The sequence below is a fragment of the Primulina tabacum genome, chromosome 10, assembly GCF_025594145.1.
Source record: "Primulina tabacum isolate GXHZ01 chromosome 10, ASM2559414v2, whole genome shotgun sequence".
In the NCBI taxonomy this organism is placed as follows: domain Eukaryota; kingdom Viridiplantae; phylum Streptophyta; class Magnoliopsida; order Lamiales; family Gesneriaceae; genus Primulina; species Primulina tabacum.
In genome coordinates, this window is record NC_134559.1 from 28,995,536 (window position 1) to 29,012,465 (window position 16,930).

General features: G+C 40.9%; 7 non-coding genes and 3 pseudogenes across 7 annotated transcripts; all 10 read left to right on the forward strand.

Moving 5' to 3' along the window:
• Window positions 1–107: 107 nt before the first annotated feature.
• Window positions 108–228, forward strand: LOC142508210 (5S ribosomal RNA). Its single transcript, XR_012806435.1, has one exon. It is a non-coding gene; the product is annotated as a 5S ribosomal RNA (ribosomal RNA).
• Window positions 229–1,781: 1,553 nt separating this feature from the next.
• LOC142508866 (5S ribosomal RNA) lies at window positions 1,782–1,900 on the forward strand. Its single transcript, XR_012807067.1, has one exon. It is a non-coding gene; the product is annotated as a 5S ribosomal RNA (ribosomal RNA).
• Window positions 1,901–2,583: 683 nt separating this feature from the next.
• LOC142511614 (5S ribosomal RNA) lies at window positions 2,584–2,702 on the forward strand (annotated as a pseudogene).
• A 679-nt stretch (window positions 2,703–3,381) lies between these two features.
• On the forward strand, window positions 3,382–3,500 carry LOC142510465 (5S ribosomal RNA). Its single transcript, XR_012808575.1, has one exon. It is a non-coding gene; the product is annotated as a 5S ribosomal RNA (ribosomal RNA).
• A 680-nt stretch (window positions 3,501–4,180) lies between these two features.
• LOC142511585 (5S ribosomal RNA) lies at window positions 4,181–4,298 on the forward strand (annotated as a pseudogene).
• A 684-nt stretch (window positions 4,299–4,982) lies between these two features.
• Window positions 4,983–5,099, forward strand: LOC142508398 (5S ribosomal RNA). Its single transcript, XR_012806612.1, has one exon. It is a non-coding gene; the product is annotated as a 5S ribosomal RNA (ribosomal RNA).
• A 985-nt stretch (window positions 5,100–6,084) lies between these two features.
• On the forward strand, window positions 6,085–6,202 carry LOC142512392 (5S ribosomal RNA; annotated as a pseudogene).
• Window positions 6,203–6,886: 684 nt separating this feature from the next.
• Window positions 6,887–7,005, forward strand: LOC142516230 (5S ribosomal RNA). Its single transcript, XR_012812035.1, has one exon. It is a non-coding gene; the product is annotated as a 5S ribosomal RNA (ribosomal RNA).
• A 684-nt stretch (window positions 7,006–7,689) lies between these two features.
• LOC142516186 (5S ribosomal RNA) lies at window positions 7,690–7,808 on the forward strand. The gene has a single exon (XR_012811994.1). It is a non-coding gene; the product is annotated as a 5S ribosomal RNA (ribosomal RNA).
• A 1,232-nt stretch (window positions 7,809–9,040) lies between these two features.
• LOC142515952 (5S ribosomal RNA) lies at window positions 9,041–9,159 on the forward strand. The gene has a single exon (XR_012811771.1). It is a non-coding gene; the product is annotated as a 5S ribosomal RNA (ribosomal RNA).
• Window positions 9,160–16,930: the final 7,771 nt, after the last annotated feature.

A 16,930-nucleotide genomic window follows, 5' to 3' on the forward strand; every position in this document is an offset into this window, starting at 1 on the left:
CTTAACTTCATGGTTTTGATTGGGCGAGAGCAGTGCCGCGTGTTGTCGTTCACCGCCCGCTCCACACGTACTCGAGGGATATAAGAATAAACATCCCACTCAATTTCGGGTGCGATCATACTAGCACTAATGCACCGGATCCCATCAGAACTCCAAAGTTAAGCGTGCTTGGACGAGAGCAGTACTAGGATGGGTGAGACCCCTTAGGAAGTCCTCGTGTTGCATCCTTTTTCGTGTTTTTCTATTTTTGATTACTTGTTGACAGACGATTTTCGGCTCAAATCATCTGAATCTCGATCGTGACCAGAAAAGACATGTGAAATCAACGTAGCTCGGGTACTGCCGGATTTGGACAAAATTGTAGGCTAATTTGATTTTAAACGCGCAAACGAACGAGACTCATGAACTGGCGAGATTTTAGCCAAATTTCGGTTCAAATTATCAGAATCTTGATCGGGACCAGATAAGACATGGGAAATCAACGTAGCTCGGGCACTGCCGGATTTGGACAAAATTGTAGGCTAATTTGATTGTAAACGGGAAAACGAACGAGACTCATTACTCCGAAATGAGCTGGCGAGATTTTAGCAGAATTCCTTCTCTATGACTCTCTAATTTGCGATTTTCCGCTTCTGTTAAGCTTCCGTTTCCTTGACAAATCCGCTTAGGAAGTTCGAAATTCGATTTCGGTTCCATTTTATCGTATCCCAAGCATAATAATAGCTTTACATTCGCCATTTTCTTCTTCTTTTTTTTCTATTTTTTTGGAACATTTAGCGATTTTTGTTGTTGTGAGTCGGTTCTGTGCAGAAGGGTATGACGTAGATTACTCCGGAGATTGTTAACTCATTAAAAACAATTATTTTGACTATTTTATCCATAATTTACGTAAACGGTCGCGACACGAGGACTTCCCAGGGAGGTCACCCTTCCAAGCTCTGCCATCACGCCAGAACGCTTAACTTCATGGTTCCGATTGGGCGAGTGCAGTGTCGCGTGTTGTCCATCGCCGCCCGCGCCACACGTACTCCGAAGTTAAGCGTGCTTAGGCGAGAGCAGTACTAGGATGGGTGACCCCCTGGGAAGTCCTTGTGTTGCACATTTTTCTTGTTTTTCTATTTTTGATTACTTCTTGATAGACGATTTTTGGCTCAAATCATCTGAATCTCGATCGTGACCAGATAAGACATGTGAAATCAACGTAGCTCGGGCACTGCCGGATTAGTACAAAATTGTAGCCTAATTTGATTGTAAACGGGCAAACGAACGAGACTCATTACTCCGCAATAAGCTGGCGAGAATTTAGCCGAATTCCTTCTCTAAGACCCTCTAATTTGATATTTTCCGCTTCTGTTAAGCTTCCGTTTCCTCGAGAAATCTGCTTAGAAGTTCGAAATTCTATTCCGGTTCAATTTTATCGTATCCCAGGCATAATAATAGCTTTACATTCGCTATTTTCTTCTTCTTATTTTTTCTATTTTCTGGGAACATTTAGCGATTTTTGTTGTCGTGAGCCGGTTCTGTGCGGAAGGGAATACGCTGATTACTCCGAAGACGGTTATCTCATTAAAAACAATTATTTCGACTGTTTTATCCATAATTTACGTAAACGGTCGCAACACGAGGACTTCCCTGGGAGGTCACCGATCCTAGCTCTGCCCTCACGCCAGAACGCTTAACTTCATGGTTTTGATTGGGCGAGAGCAGTGCCGCGTGTTGTTCATCGCCGCCCGCGCCAAACGTACTCGAGTGATATAAAAATAAACATCCCACTCAATGTTGGGTGTGATCATAACAGCACTAATGCACCGGTTCCCATCACAACTCCGAAGTTAAGCGTGCTAGGGCGAGACCAGTACTAGGATGGGTGACCCCTTGGGAAGTCCTCGTGTTGCACCCCTTTTCGTGTTTTTCAATTTTTGATTACATGTTGACAGACGATTTTCGGCTCAAATCATCTGAATCTCGATCGGGACCAGATAAGACATTTGAAATCAACGTAGCTCGGGCACTGCCGGATTTTGACAAAATTGTAGGCTAATTTTATTGTAAACGGGAAAAACGAACAAGACTCATTACTGCGCAATGAGGTGGTGACATTTTAGCCGAATTCCTTCTCTAAGACCCTCTAATTTGCGATTTTCGGCTTTTGTTAAGCTTCCGTTTCCTAGAGAAATCCGCTTAGGAAGTTCGAAATTCGATTCCGGTTCCATTTTATCGTATCCCAAGCATAATAATAGCTTTCTATTCGCTATTTTTTTCTTCTTATTTTTTTATATTTTCTATGAACATTTAGCGATTTTTGTTGTCGTGAGCCAGTTCTGTGCGGAAGGGTATGACGTAGATTACTCCGGAGACGGTTAACTCATTAAAAACAATTATTTTGACTGTTTTATCCATAGTTTACATAAACGGTCGCGACACAAAGACTGCCCAGGGAAGTCACCCATCCTAGCTCTGCCATCGCGCCAGAACGCTTAACTTCATGGTTCTGATTGGACGAGAGCAGTGCCGCGTGTTGTCCATCGCCGCCCGCTCCACACGTACTCGAGGGATATAAGAATAAACATCCCACTCAATCACGAGTGCGATCATACGAGCACTAATTCACCGGATCCCATCAGAACTACGAAGTTAAGCGTGCTTGGGCAAGAGCAGTATTAGGATGTGTGACCCCTAGGGAAGTCCTCGTGTTGCACGCCTTTTCGTGTTTTTGTATTTTTGATTACTTGTTGACAGAAGATTTTCGGCTCAAATCATATGAATCTCGATCGGGACCAGATAAGACATGTGAAATCAACGTAGCTCGAGCACTGCCGGATTCGGACAAAATTGTAGGCTAATTTGATTGTAAACGAGAAAAAGAACGAGACTCATTACTCCGCAATGAGGTGGTGAGATTTTAGCCGAATTCCTTCTCTAAGACCCTCTAATTTGCGATTTTCCGCTTCTGTTAAGCTTCTGTTTCGTAGAGAAATCCGCTTAGGAAGTTCGAAATTCGATTCCGGTTCCATTTTATCGTTTCCCAAGCATAATAATAGCTTTCCATTCGTTATTTTCTTCTTATTTTTTTATATTTTCTTGGAACATTTAGCGATTTTTGTTGTCGTGAGCCAGTTCTGAGCGGAAGGGTATGACGCAGAATACTCCGAAGACTGTTAACTCATTAAAAACAATTATTTCGACTGTTTTATCCATAGTTTACGTAAACGGTCGCGACACAAGGACTACCCAGGGAAGTCACCGATCCCAGCTCTGCCATCGCGCCAGAACGCTTAACTTCATGGTTCTAATTGGACGAGAGCAGTGCCGCGTGTTGTCCATCGCTGCCCGCTCCACAAGTACTCGAGGGATATAAGAATAAACATCCCACTCAATGTCGGGGGCGATCATACCGGCACTAAATCACCGGATATCATCAGAACTCTGAAGTTAAGCGTTCTTGGGCGAGAGATGTACTAGGATGGGTGACCCCCTGGGAAGTCCTCGTGTTGCACGTCTTTTCGTGTTTTTCTATTTTTGATACTTGTTGACAGACGATTTTCGGCTCAAATCATCTGAATCTCGATCGGGACCAGATAAGACATATGAAATCAACATAGCTCGGGCACTGTCGGATTTGGACAAAATTGTAGGCTAATTTGATTGTAAACGGGCAAACGAACGAGACACATTCCTCCGCAATGAGGTGGTGAAATTTTAGCCGAATTCCTTCTCTATGACCCTCTAATTTGCGATTTTCCGCTTCTGTTAAGCTTCCATTTCCTCGAGAAATCTGCTTAGAAGTTCGAAATTCGATTCCGGTTCCATTTTATCGTATCCCAGGTATAATAATAGCTTTACATTCGCTACTTTTTTCTTCTTATTTTTTTATATTTTCTGGGAACATTTAGCGATTTTTGTTGTCGTGAGCCAGTTCTGTGCGAAAGGGTAAGACGTAGATTACTCCGGATACGGTTAACTCATTAAAAACAATTATTTTGACTTTTTTATATATAGTTCACGTAAACGGTCGTGACACAAGGACTGCCCAGGGAAGTCACCCATCCTAGCTCTTCCATCGGGCCAGAACGCTTAACTTCATGGTTCTGATGGGACGAGAGCAGTGCCGCGTGTTGTGCATCGCCGCCCGCTCCACACGTACTCGAGGGATACATAAATAAACATCCCACTCAATATCGAGTGCGATCAATGAGCACTAATTCACCGGATCCCATCAGAACTACAAAGTTAAGCGTGCTTGGGCGAGAGCAGTACTAGAATGGGTGACCCCCTGGGAAGTCCTCGTGTTGCACGCCTTTTCGTGTTTTTCTATTTTTGATTACTTGTTGACAGACGATTTTTGGCTCAAATCATCTGAATCTCGATCGGGACCAGATAAGACATGTGAAATCAACGTACCTCGGGCACTGCCGGATTAGGACATAATTGTAGCCTAATTTGATTGTAAACAGGCAAACGAACGAGCCTCATTACCCTCCAATGATCTGGTGAGAATTTAGCCGAATTCCTTCTCTAAGACCCTCTAATTTGCGATTTTCCGCTTTTGTTAAGCTTCCGTTTCCTCGAGAAATCAGCTTAGAAAGTTCGAAATTCGATTCTGGTTCCATTTTATCGTATCCCAGGCATAATAATAGCTTTACATTCGCTATTTTCTTTTTCTTATTTTTTTTTCTATTTTCTGGAAACATTTAGCAATTTTTGTTGTCGTGAGCCGGTTCTGTGCGGAAGTTTATGACGCAGATTACTCCGGAGACGATTAACTCATTAAAAACAATTATTTAGACTGTTTTATCCATAATTTACGTAAACGGTCGTGACACGAGGAATGCCCAGGGAGGTCACCCATCCTGGCTCTGTCATCGCTCCAGAACGCTTAACTTCATGGTTCTGATTGGGCGAGAGCAGTGCCGCGTGTTGTCCATCGCCGCCCACTCCACACATACTCGAGGGGTAGAAGAATAAACATCCCAGTCAATGTCGGGTGCGATCATACCAGCACTTATGCACCAGATCCCATCAGAACTCTGAAGTTAATCGTGCTTGGGCGAGAGCAGTACTAGGATGGGGTCCCTTGGGAAGTCCTCGTGTTACACCCCTTTTCGTGTTTTTCTATTTTTGATTACTTGTTGACAGACGATTTTCGGCTCAAATCATCAGAATCTCGATCGGGACCTGATAAGACATGTTAAATCAATGTAGCTCGGGCACTGCCGGATTTGGAAAAATTTGAAGGCTAATATGATTGTAAACGGGCAAACTAACGAGACTCATTACTCCGCAATGAGCTGGCGAGATTTTAGCCGAATTCCTTTTCTAAGACCCTCTAATTTGCGATTTTCCGCTTCTGTCAAGTTCCCGTTTTATCGTATTCCAAGCATAATAATAGCTTTACATTCGTTATTTTCTTTTTATTATTTTTCTATTTTCTGGGAACAATTAGCGATTTTTGTTGTAGTGAGCCGGTTCTGTGCGAAAGGGTATGATGCAGATTACTCCGGAGACGGTTAACTCATTAAAAACAATTATTTCGACTGTTTTAGCCATAATTTACGTAAACGGTCGCGACACGAGGATTGCCCAGAGAGGTCACCCATCCTAGCTCTGCCATCGCGCCAGAACGCTTAACTTCATGGTTCTGATTGGGCGAGAGCAGTGCCGCGTGTTATCCATCGCCGCCCGCTCCACACGTACACGAGGGATATAAGAATAAACATCCCACTCAATGTCGGGTGCGATCATACAATCAATAATGCACCGGATCCCATCAGAACTCGGAAGTTAAGCGTGCTTGGGCGAGAGCAGAACATTTTGAGCCAGTTCTGTGCGAAAGGGTAAGACGTAGATTACTCCGGATACGGTTAACTCATTAAAAACAATTATTTTGACTGTTTTATATATAGTTCACGTAAACGGTCGTGACACAAGGACTGCCCAGGGAAGTCACCCATCCTAGCTCTTCCATCGGGCCAGAACGCTTAACTTCATGGTTCTGATGGGACGAGAGCAGTGCCGCGTGTTGTGCATCGCCGCCCGCTCCACACGTACTCGAGGGATACATAAATAAACATCCCACTCAATATCGAGTGCGATCAAAGAGCACTAATTCACCGGATCCCATCAGAACTACAAAGTTAAGCGTGCTTGGGCGAGAGCAGTACTAGAATGAGTGACCCCCTGGGAAGTCCTCGTGTTGCACCCCTTTTCGTGTTTTTCTATTTTTTATTACTTGTAGACAGAACATTTTCGGCTCAAATCACCTGAATCTCGATCGAGACCAGATAAGACATGTGAAATCAACGTAGCTTGGGCACTGCCGGATTTGGACAAAATTGTAGGCTAATTTGATTGTAAACGGGCAAACGAACGAGACTCATTACTACGCAATGAGCTGACGAGATTTTAGCCGAATTCCTTCTCTAAGACCCTCTAATTTGCGATTTTCCGCTTACGTTAAGCTTTCATTTCCTGTAGAAATCCGCTTAGGAAGTTCGAAATTCGATTTCGGTTCCATTTCATCGTATCCCAGACATAATAATAGCTTTAAATTCGCTATTTTCTTCTTCTTATTTTTTTTCTATTTTCTGGGAACATTTAGCGATTTTTGTGGTCTTGAGCCGGTTCTGTGCAAAAGGGTATTACGAAGATTACTCCGGAGACGGTTAACTCATTAAAAACAATTATTTTGACTGTTTTATTCATAATTTACGTAAACGGTCGCGACACGAGGAATGCCTAGGGAGGTCACCCTTCCTAGCTCTTCCATCACTCCAGAACGTTTAACTTCATGGTTCTGATTGGGCAAGAGCAGTGCCGCGTGTTGTCCATCTCCGCCCGCGCCACACGTACTCGAGGGATATAAGAATAAACATCCCACTCAATGTCAGGGGGCGATCATACCAGCACAAATGCACCAGATTCCATCAGAACTCCGAAGTTAAGCGTGCTTGGGCGAGAGCAGTACTAGGATGGGTGACCCCTTGGGAAGTCCTCGTGTTGTACCCCTTTTCGTGTTTTTCTATTTTTGATTACTTGTTGACAGACGATTTTCGGCTCAAATCCTCGGAATCTCGATCGGGACAAGATAAGACATGTAAAATCAACGTAGCTCGGGCACTGCCGGATTTGGACAAAATTGTATTCTAATTTGATTGTAAACGGGCAAACGAACGAGACTCATTTCTCCGCAATGAGCTAGCGAAATTTTAGCCGAATTCCTTCTCTAAGACCCTCTAATTTGCGATTTTTCACTTCTGTTAAGCTTTTGTTTCCTCTAGAAATCCGCTTAGAAAGTTCGAAATTCGATTCCGGTTCTATTTTATCATATCCCAGGCATAATAATAGCTTTACATTCGCTCTTTTCTTCTTCTTATTTTTTTTTCTATTTTCTAGGAATATTTAGCAATTTTTGTTGTCGTGAGCCGATTTTGTTCGGAAGGGTATGATGCAGATTACTCCGGAGACGGTTAACTCATTAAAAACAATTATTTCGACTGTTTTATCCATAATTTACGTAAACGGTCGCGACACGAGGAATGCCCAGGGAGGTCACCCATCCTGGCTCTATCATCGCTCCTGAACGCTTAACTTCATGGTTCTGATTGGGCGAGAGCAGTGCCGCGTGTTGTCCATCGCCACCCGCTCCACACGTACTCGAGGGGTATAAGAATAACCATCCCACTCAATGTCTGGTGCGATCATACCAGCACTAATGCACCGGATCCCATCAGAACTCCGAAATTAATCGTGCTTGGGCGAGAGCAGTACTAGGATGGGTGACCCCATGGGAAGTCCTCGTGTTACACCCCTTTTCGTGTTTTTCTATTTTTGATTACTTGTTGACAGACGATTTTCGGCTCAAATCATCTGAATCTCGATCGGGACAAGGTAAACCATGTGAAATCAACGTAGCTCGGGCACTGCCGGATTTGGACAAAATTGTAGGCTAATTTGATTGTAAACGGGCAAACGAACGAGACTCATTACTCCGCAATGAGCTGGCGAGATTTTAACCGAATTCCATCTCTAAGACCCTCTAATTTGCGATTTTCTACTTCTGTCAAGTTTCCGTTTCCTCGAGAATTCCGCTTAGGAAGTTCGAAATTCGTTTCTGGATCCATTTTATCGTATCCCAGGCATAATAATAGCTTTACATTCGTTATTTTCTTCTTATTTTTTTTTATTTTCTAGGAATATTTAGCGATTTTTGTTGTCGTGAGCCGGTTCTGTGCGGAAGGGTATGATGCAGATTACTCCGGAGATGGTAAACTCATTAAAAACAATTATTTCGACTGTTTTAGCCTTAATTTACGTAAACGGTTGCGACACGAGGACTGCCTAGGGAGGTCACCCATCCTAGCTCTACCATCGCGCTAGAACGCTAAACTTCTTGGTTCTGATTGGGAGAGAGAAGTGCCGCGTGTTGTTTGCCGCCCGGGAAGTCCTCGTGTTGCAATTCCTTCTGATTGGGAGAGAGAAGTCCTCGTGTTGTAGGCTAATTTGATTGTAAACGTGCAAACATACGAGACTCATTACACCGCAATGAGCTGGCGAGAGTTTAGCCAATTCCTTCTCTAAGACCATCTAATTTGCGATTTTCCGCTTCTGTTAAGCTTCTGTTTTCTCGAGAAATCTGCTTAGGAAGTTCGTAATTCGATTCCGATTCCATTTTATCGTATCCCAGGCATAATAATAGCTTTGCATTCGCTATTTTCTTATTCTTATTTTTTTTTCTATTTTCTGGGAACATTTAGGGATTTTTGTTGTCGTGAGCCGGTTCGGTGCGGAAGGGTATGACGCAGATTACTCCGGAGACAGTTAACTCATAAAAAACAATTATTTCGACTGTTTTTTCCATAGTTTACGTAAACGGTCGCGACACAAGGACTGCCCATGGAAGTCACCGATCCTAGCTCTGCCATCGCCCCAGAATGCTTAACTTCATGGTTCTGATTGGACGAGAGCAGTACCGCGTGTTGTCCAACGCAGCCCGCTCCACACGTACTCGAGGGATATAAGAATAAACATCCCACTCAATGTCGGGGGCGATCATACCAGCACTAATTCACCGGATCCCATCAGAACTCCGAAGTTAAGCGTGCTTGGGCGAGAGATGTACTAGAATGGGTGACCCCCTGGGAAGTCCTCGTGTTGCACGTCTTTTCGTGTTTTTCTATTTTTGATTACTTGTTGACAGACGATTTTCGGCTCAAATCATCTGAATCTCGATCGGGACCAGATAAACCATGTGAAATCAACGTAGCTCGGGCACTGCCGGATTTGGACAAAATTGTAGGCTAATTTGATTGTAAACGGGCAAACGAACGAGACTCATTACTCCGCAATGAGGTGGCGAGATTTTAGCCGAATTTCTTCTCTAAGACCCTCTAATTTGCGATTTTCCGCTTCTGTTAAGCTTCCATTTCCTATAGAAATCCGCTTTGGAAGTTTGAAATTCGATTCCGGTTCCATTTTATCGTATCCCAGGCATAATAATAGCTTTACATTCGCTATTTTCTTCTTCTTATTTTTTTCTATTTTCTGGGAACATTTAGTGATTTTTTTTGTCGTGAGCTGGTTCTGTGCGGAAGGGTATGATGCAGATTACTCTGGAGATGGTTAACTCATTAAAAACAATTATTTCGACCGTTTTAGCCTTAATTTACGTAAACAGTCGCGACACGAGTACTGCCTAGGGAGGTCACCCATCCTTGTTCTGCCATCGCGCTAGAACGCTTAACTTCATGGTTCTGATTGGGCGAGAGCAGTGCCGCGTGTTGTCCATCGCCGCCCGCTCCACACGTACTCGAGGGATATAAAAATAAACATCCCACTCAATGTCGGGTGCGATCATACCAGCACTAATGCATTGGATCCCATCAGAACTCCTGTAAGGCCCGAGATTTTGTTACTGTAATCTGAGATTAATCTGAAATGATTTATTTATTTATTTAAAGATGATTATAGACGGAACGGATCAGATCGGGAGAGCTGAAAGAAAGAATCACATTAGGTGTGAAGAATATAATCGGCGCACATGCGCGGCTTGAATGCGCGCATATGCGCGAAACGACCAGAGAGTTAGGCGCACATGCGCGGCGGAAGGCGCGCATATGCGCGAGTAAGGGAATGTGCGAGACAGAACATCTCGCGCATATGCGCGAGAAATGTCGCGCATATGCGCGAGAGGATAAACCACAAGGTGCCGGGCAGAAAGCCAGGCGCATATGCGCGACCTTGTGCGCGCATATGCGCGAGGCATGCAAAACGAAAGGATGCCACTTGCCATCACCGTGCGACGTGTATATGTATATATATATATATATATAAGCAAAGTCAAATTCTCAGAAATAAGAAGAAGAGAGGAACCGAAGCTCCAAGTTCCTGATGTGCGAAAATTGAACGCCACGCAAATTCCGTCTGTCTGATTTTGAATCCGAGTACAGTATCGTGTTACTAGCGACAACAGCTACAACCGGACGTAAGTTTTGTTACGTTTAGACATGATTTGAATTTATGATATTGTCAGAATTGAATATGAATCAGATATGATGTTCCTGCTACAGTAGGCATTGTATAATTGAAGTCAGATTAAAGAATAGACTGGTTATACAATTATTATGAATTTCAGAGTTGATTTAGTTGAGATTCTATATCAGAGTTGTGTTATTATTCAAATTTTGAATTGTACGGATACTGATTATGTATTCTGGTATTATATCTGTGATGTTGAGATTGACGGGGTATCAAGACTGTATTGTTATGCTGTCGAAACATCAGTAGATTGATATTGATCAGATTCAGTATTGATTGAGATTGATCAGATTCAGTAATGATTTCGATTGTATCGTGATATCATTGATATGAATTAGATTGTACCTTGTTCAGATATGGATCAGATTATATACCGATTTGAGTATTGATCAGAACGGGTCTTGAATTGAGTTATATACTGATATGGTATTATGTGACTTGTCATTGCCAGACTGGGTATGGACAGATTGACATACAAGACTTCGTCTTCATCAGATCGTGAAGAGAAAGGTATAAATAAATGTTGATTCGGGATTGCACAACTCGAGTTAGGTTTGACTTGAGTTTCCCAAAATCACATACTTTACTTTATTGCATTGATATTTGCAGATTATCAGATTGATATGTTTAGTCTATTGAATTATAGCAGAGCCAGAGTTTGAGTCTAGGGCAGATCAGCCTAGCTAGGGCACAACCGCCGAGTCTTTGACAGAACCGCGTAGACTCTAGACTTACGGTGTATCGATGAGCTTAGATGTAGATCGACGTCTATTGTAGACATTCGATACAGTATACCAAAGTCTAAATTACATCAGGATCCCTAGATTAGAATGAGAGATGAGTCGAGTCTTTGATATTGAGACTAGAATTTGATTTACAGATCCGTATTGATTTATGTTTCGTAGATTACGATACATGTTTTATTTACAGACTGGTATTGATACATGTTGTTTGATTATGCTACATGTGATAAGATATAATTCATTCTTTTATGTTAATTCAGTTAACTGCGTGTATACATTATTTATACTGGGATTTATTCTCAGCGGAGTATCCGACTGTTGTCTTGTTTTGTATGTGTGCATGACAACAGGTGGGACAGGATCGGGGTCAAGAAGATGATGAGAGAAGACGAGTTTAGAGTGGTGATTCCGGACTTATTGTAGATTTGGTTTAATACTTAAAATTTAGTAGTTGAACCTTAGACTAGTTTGAATAATTATTGTACATTATTGTACTTATATAATGAGATGTATATTAGTAACATTCCATTACGCTCCGCACTTGCATTTTAAAAAGAAAAAATTTGAGACCCTGGTTATCTGAATTGATAATTAACTCCTAAAGATGATTAAGAAAACGATTAGCGTCCGGGACCCCACAACAGGTGGTATCAGAGCGATAGATCCTTTAGACTGAGATAGAAGAGAATGAGCGGGGTAGATAGATTGAGTTTTCTTTCCTTGCATGTGATTGCTAGCATGAGAATTATTTTAATGTTGAACGACATTGCGTATGCTAGCATGACATTATGCTTTACTGCTTCGAAATACATGGTTACCTGATTATCTGATTTGAGTTGGTATTATGTATTATTGAGTATGAATCAGATCTGATTCATGATCAGCAGTAAGATGATCAGAGAAAGATTTGGAACAGATTTGTAGTATTTGAGTACTAATGTTTTGATAAGCAGATATACCTCCACGGAGAATTCCAGAAAGGGGTAGTACTTCGACTGAACAGATAGATGTATCAGAAACTCAGATGGAAATACAGTTGAAAGAATTTCAGGTATTTCAGCCGCCGAACTTGAGTGGTACCGAGACGTCTGAAGATTGTGAGAACTGGTTTGATGACATAGAAATACTGTTTGATTTACTTAATTATTCAGATGAGCAGAGAATTAAACTGATATTCCACTAGTTACGAGAGACTGCCAGGATTTGGTGGATTACAAGTAAAAGAATGCTAGAACAGAGAGGTACAGTGATTTCGTGGGAAATATTCAGAACTGAATTTTATCGAAGATTTTTCTCAGTTTCGTACCGAGAGGACAAGAAAGCAGAGTTTGAGAACTTGAGACAAGGTCAACTGAATATTGAAGAATATGTTGCTAAATTCTCTACTCTACTGCGTTTTGCTCCTAATGTAATTGAAAATGATGAAGCTGTAGCGGATCAGTTCATTATAGGATTGAACTCGGAGATAGTTGCATTGATGAATATGCAGCGACCTTATCATTTTTCTGATGCATTGAGTAAAGCGAAGAGAGCGGAGGCGAGTCTGATTAGACAACTAAAAAGGGTGTGTGCGATGCAACCCCAGACACAGCAATCCCCTCTTTGATTTGATCGCGGCAGCACGAGTGGAAAGCAAGATTTGCTGAAAGCTCGAAAGAAACCATTCAAGAAGTTAAGGAGCGGACTGAGCGGTTCAACTAGCTCCAGTGGTTCCAGCTCAAGTTATACTGGCGTGTATTGCAGGATTTGCGGAGGGAGACATTCCACAGGGCAATACCAGGGAGTGACTGGTAGTTGTCGTATCTGACGACAGCCGGGACACTTTGCTAGAGTTTGTCCCCAGAGAGATTCCCGCAGATTTCAGAGAGCTAGACCATCTGGTGGTAGTGACCGAGGAACAGACCCAAGAGGCACTTGATGATATAGTGGCAGGTACTGTTCTTTTATGATTATATTGCATATGTATTGATATATATTAATGCATTTCTTACAATTGTCTCTGACTGAGTTGCATTGATATATACGGTACCTGTTGGGTCTGTATTGCGGTAGTATTAATTTTTGTACCTTCTGGGAAAGAAAAATTGATATCAGAGATTTCTGTGATATATTGTATACTACAGTAAGATGAGAATGAGATAGAGTTAAATTATGATGTACTTGTGTTTTCTGATTTGATTGCATGATTGACATTAATATGCTGAACAAGTACAGAACTATTATAGATTCCTTTCAGGAGAGTATAAGATTCAGACCAGATATGGCTGATGAGTAGAGATTTCACGGTAAGGATTCTAGATTCAGAATTCCTTTGATATTTATGTTGTCTAGGGACTCGATTGTTGCAGAAAGGAGCAGATGGCATCCTTATGTATTCAGTAGACATACTGAAATCGAGTCTAGCATTGGCAGATTTGCCAATGATGTACGAGTTACCTGATGTTTGCCCAGATAAGATTTCAGATTTGCTTTATATCAGAAAGATAGATTTCAGAATTGAATTGAGACCAGATACTGTATATTGTTTTAGAATTCAGTACAGAATGATATTGAATGTCCAGAATGACACTGAATGAATTGAAAGAATTAAAAGATCAGCAGAAGAGTACCGACCAGGAGTTACATCTGATTTATTGTTTCTCTTTGGCATATTTCAGTATGTTCAGAGATATTCTGATGATTTCATGCTCGTTGTATCTATGATATTTTGATATATTCGCAGCATCTTATTGATTGAATCGAATAACTGAAGATTGAATGAGATATTCTGAGAAATGTGATTATTGTATACAAAAATTTTTCAGATATGAATTCTGCTTGAAACAGATTGTATTCAGAGTATGCGATATCTGAAGTTAGTATACTGATTGTTCTTGACACAGTTAAAATTGTGATCAGTGACTGAGAACGATACCGATATCAGAAATATCAGAGAATTTATTTTCTCAGAGTGGGCAGATTGTATTATCCGAGTATGTTTTGAACTGCTTGAGAATTGTTAGCTTCTAGATCAGTATAGATTATTGATATTCCGAATCTGATTTGATAGTACGGTTATTCTGAGTCAGTGTTTGATATAGATTATTCAAACCGAATTAGAACTGAATTCAAGAATTACAGCAGTTCAGAAATATAATCAGAATGTCCAGAACTTAATTTCGATAATCAGAGCAGAGCATCGATCAGGGTGACAGATATGTGATTTTTACCGTATGAAAATGATTATCTTGTAATGTCAAATGTTTCAGAATTGTACAACAGAATTTGATATCGATAATCAGAACCGAATACCAGGTAGGTATTTTTCTTTAATTTATATTATTAACTGATTGTTTATACCAAATAGTTCGAATTGGAAATGACAGATAGGGTCAGAAGCGCACAGAAATGGATTCAGTAGTCGTTCAGGTAACAGAAAGTATATGATAATTCGAACAGATAGTTTTTATATAGACAGATTAAATCAGTTGTGACAGAATTGGTACTGAAATGTTGGCAGAACTTGTACTAAAATGTCTGAATTGCCAATAAATGAAGGCACAAAGATAGAAATCAAAAGATTTATTACAGAATTTGTATATTTCTGACTAGACATGGGGAGTATACTTCGATGAATTCCGTAATGAGATCACTGCAATACTTTCCAGATTGTGATGTAATGTGATTGTGATTGACAGATTGTTCAATCTATATCTATTAGTTTGTACCAGATAACGTACAAACATGACCAAATGACACAGATCGATGTCAGAAAAGTTGTCAGAATAACTAGAATGCCGAAGTAGAGTATATCAAATTGTGATTTTGCTTGATTTTGTGCTTGTGGCAGAATATACCACGAACTCTTTTCTATACTATCCAGATATGGGAAGTTATTTATAGAGCCGTAGTGCTGGATGTTAGCACTAGTGAAAACGAAACATTATTACTTTGTGCATTCTGGTCCAATGAGAACTGCAGATTTCCTGCGTATAAGGATAATGACTCAAAGATATCTTAGATAAGATCTGATACAGTCTGAGATAGAGCAAGAAAAATGGAACTGATTCAGAAGAAAATGAAAATTATTCTATTGTTGAAAACACAGTAAGATTTTCAAAATAGCAAAGAGATTATTTGAAAGACATAATCTGATATGAGATTGAGATTTCAGAATTGATTCATTAAGATGAGTTTCTGATTTAAACTCTGTATACATTCTTCTGATATATCTGAATTGATTACTTGCGAGTTCGAGGACGAACTCCGATCTAAGAGGGGGAGAAATGTAAGGGCCGAGATTTTGTTACTGTAATCTGAGATTAATCTAAAATGATTTATTTATTTATTTAAAGATGATTATAGACAGAACGGATCAGATCGGGAGAGCCGAAAGAAGGAATCACATTAGGTGTGAAGAATATAATCGGCGCACATGCGCGGCTTGAATGCGCGCATATGCGCGGAACGTCCAGAGAGTTCGGCGCACATGCGCGGCGGAAGGCGCGCATATGCGCGAGTAAGGGAATGTGCGAGACAGAACATCTCGCGCATATGCGCGAGAAATGTCGCGCATATGCGCGAGAGGATAAACCACAAGGTGCCGGGCAGAAAGCCAGGCGCATATGCGCGACCTTGTGCGCGCATATGCGCGAGGCATGCAAAACGAAAGGATGCCACTTGCCATCACCGTGCGACGTGTATATGTATATATATATATATATATATATAAGCAAAGTCAAATTCTCAGAAATAAGAAGAAGAGAGGAACCGAAGCTCCAAGTTCCTGATGTGCGAAAATTGAACGCCACGCAAATTCCGTCTGTCTGATTTTGAATCCGAGTACAGTATCGTGTTACTAGCGACGACAGCTACAACCGGACGTAAGTTTTGTTACGTTTAGACATGATTTGAATTTATGATATTGTCAGAATTGAATATGAATCAGATATGATGTTCCTGCTACAGTAGGCATTGTATAATTGAAGTCAGATTAAAGAATAGACTGGTTATACAATTATTATGAATTTCAGAGTTGATTTAGTTGAGATTCTATATCAGAGTTGTTTTATTATTCAAATTTTGAATTGTACGGATACTGATTATGTATTCTGGTATTATATCTGTGATGTTGAGATTGACGGGGTATCAAGACTGTATTGTTATGCTGTCGAAACATCAGTAGATTGATATTGATCAGATTCAGTATTGATTGAGATTGATCAGATTCAGTAATGATTTCGATTGTATCGTGATATCATTGATATGAATTAGATTGTACCTTGTTCAGATATGGATCAGATTATATACCGATTTGAGTATTGATCAGAACGGGTCTTGAATTGAGTTATATACTGATATGGTATTATGTGACTTGTCATTGCCAGACTGGGTATGGACAGATTGACATACAAGACTTCGTCTTCATCAGATCGTGAAGAGAAAGGTATAAATAAATGTTGATTCGGGATTGCACAACTCGAGTTAGGTTTGACTTGAGTTTCCCAAAATCACATACTTTACTTTATTGCATTGATATTTGCAGATTATCAGATTGATATGTTTAGTCTATTGAATTATAGCAGAGCCAGAGTTTGAGTCTAGGGCAGATCAGCCTAGCTAGGGCACAACCGCCGAGTCTTTGACAGAACCGCGTAGACTCTAGACTTACGGTG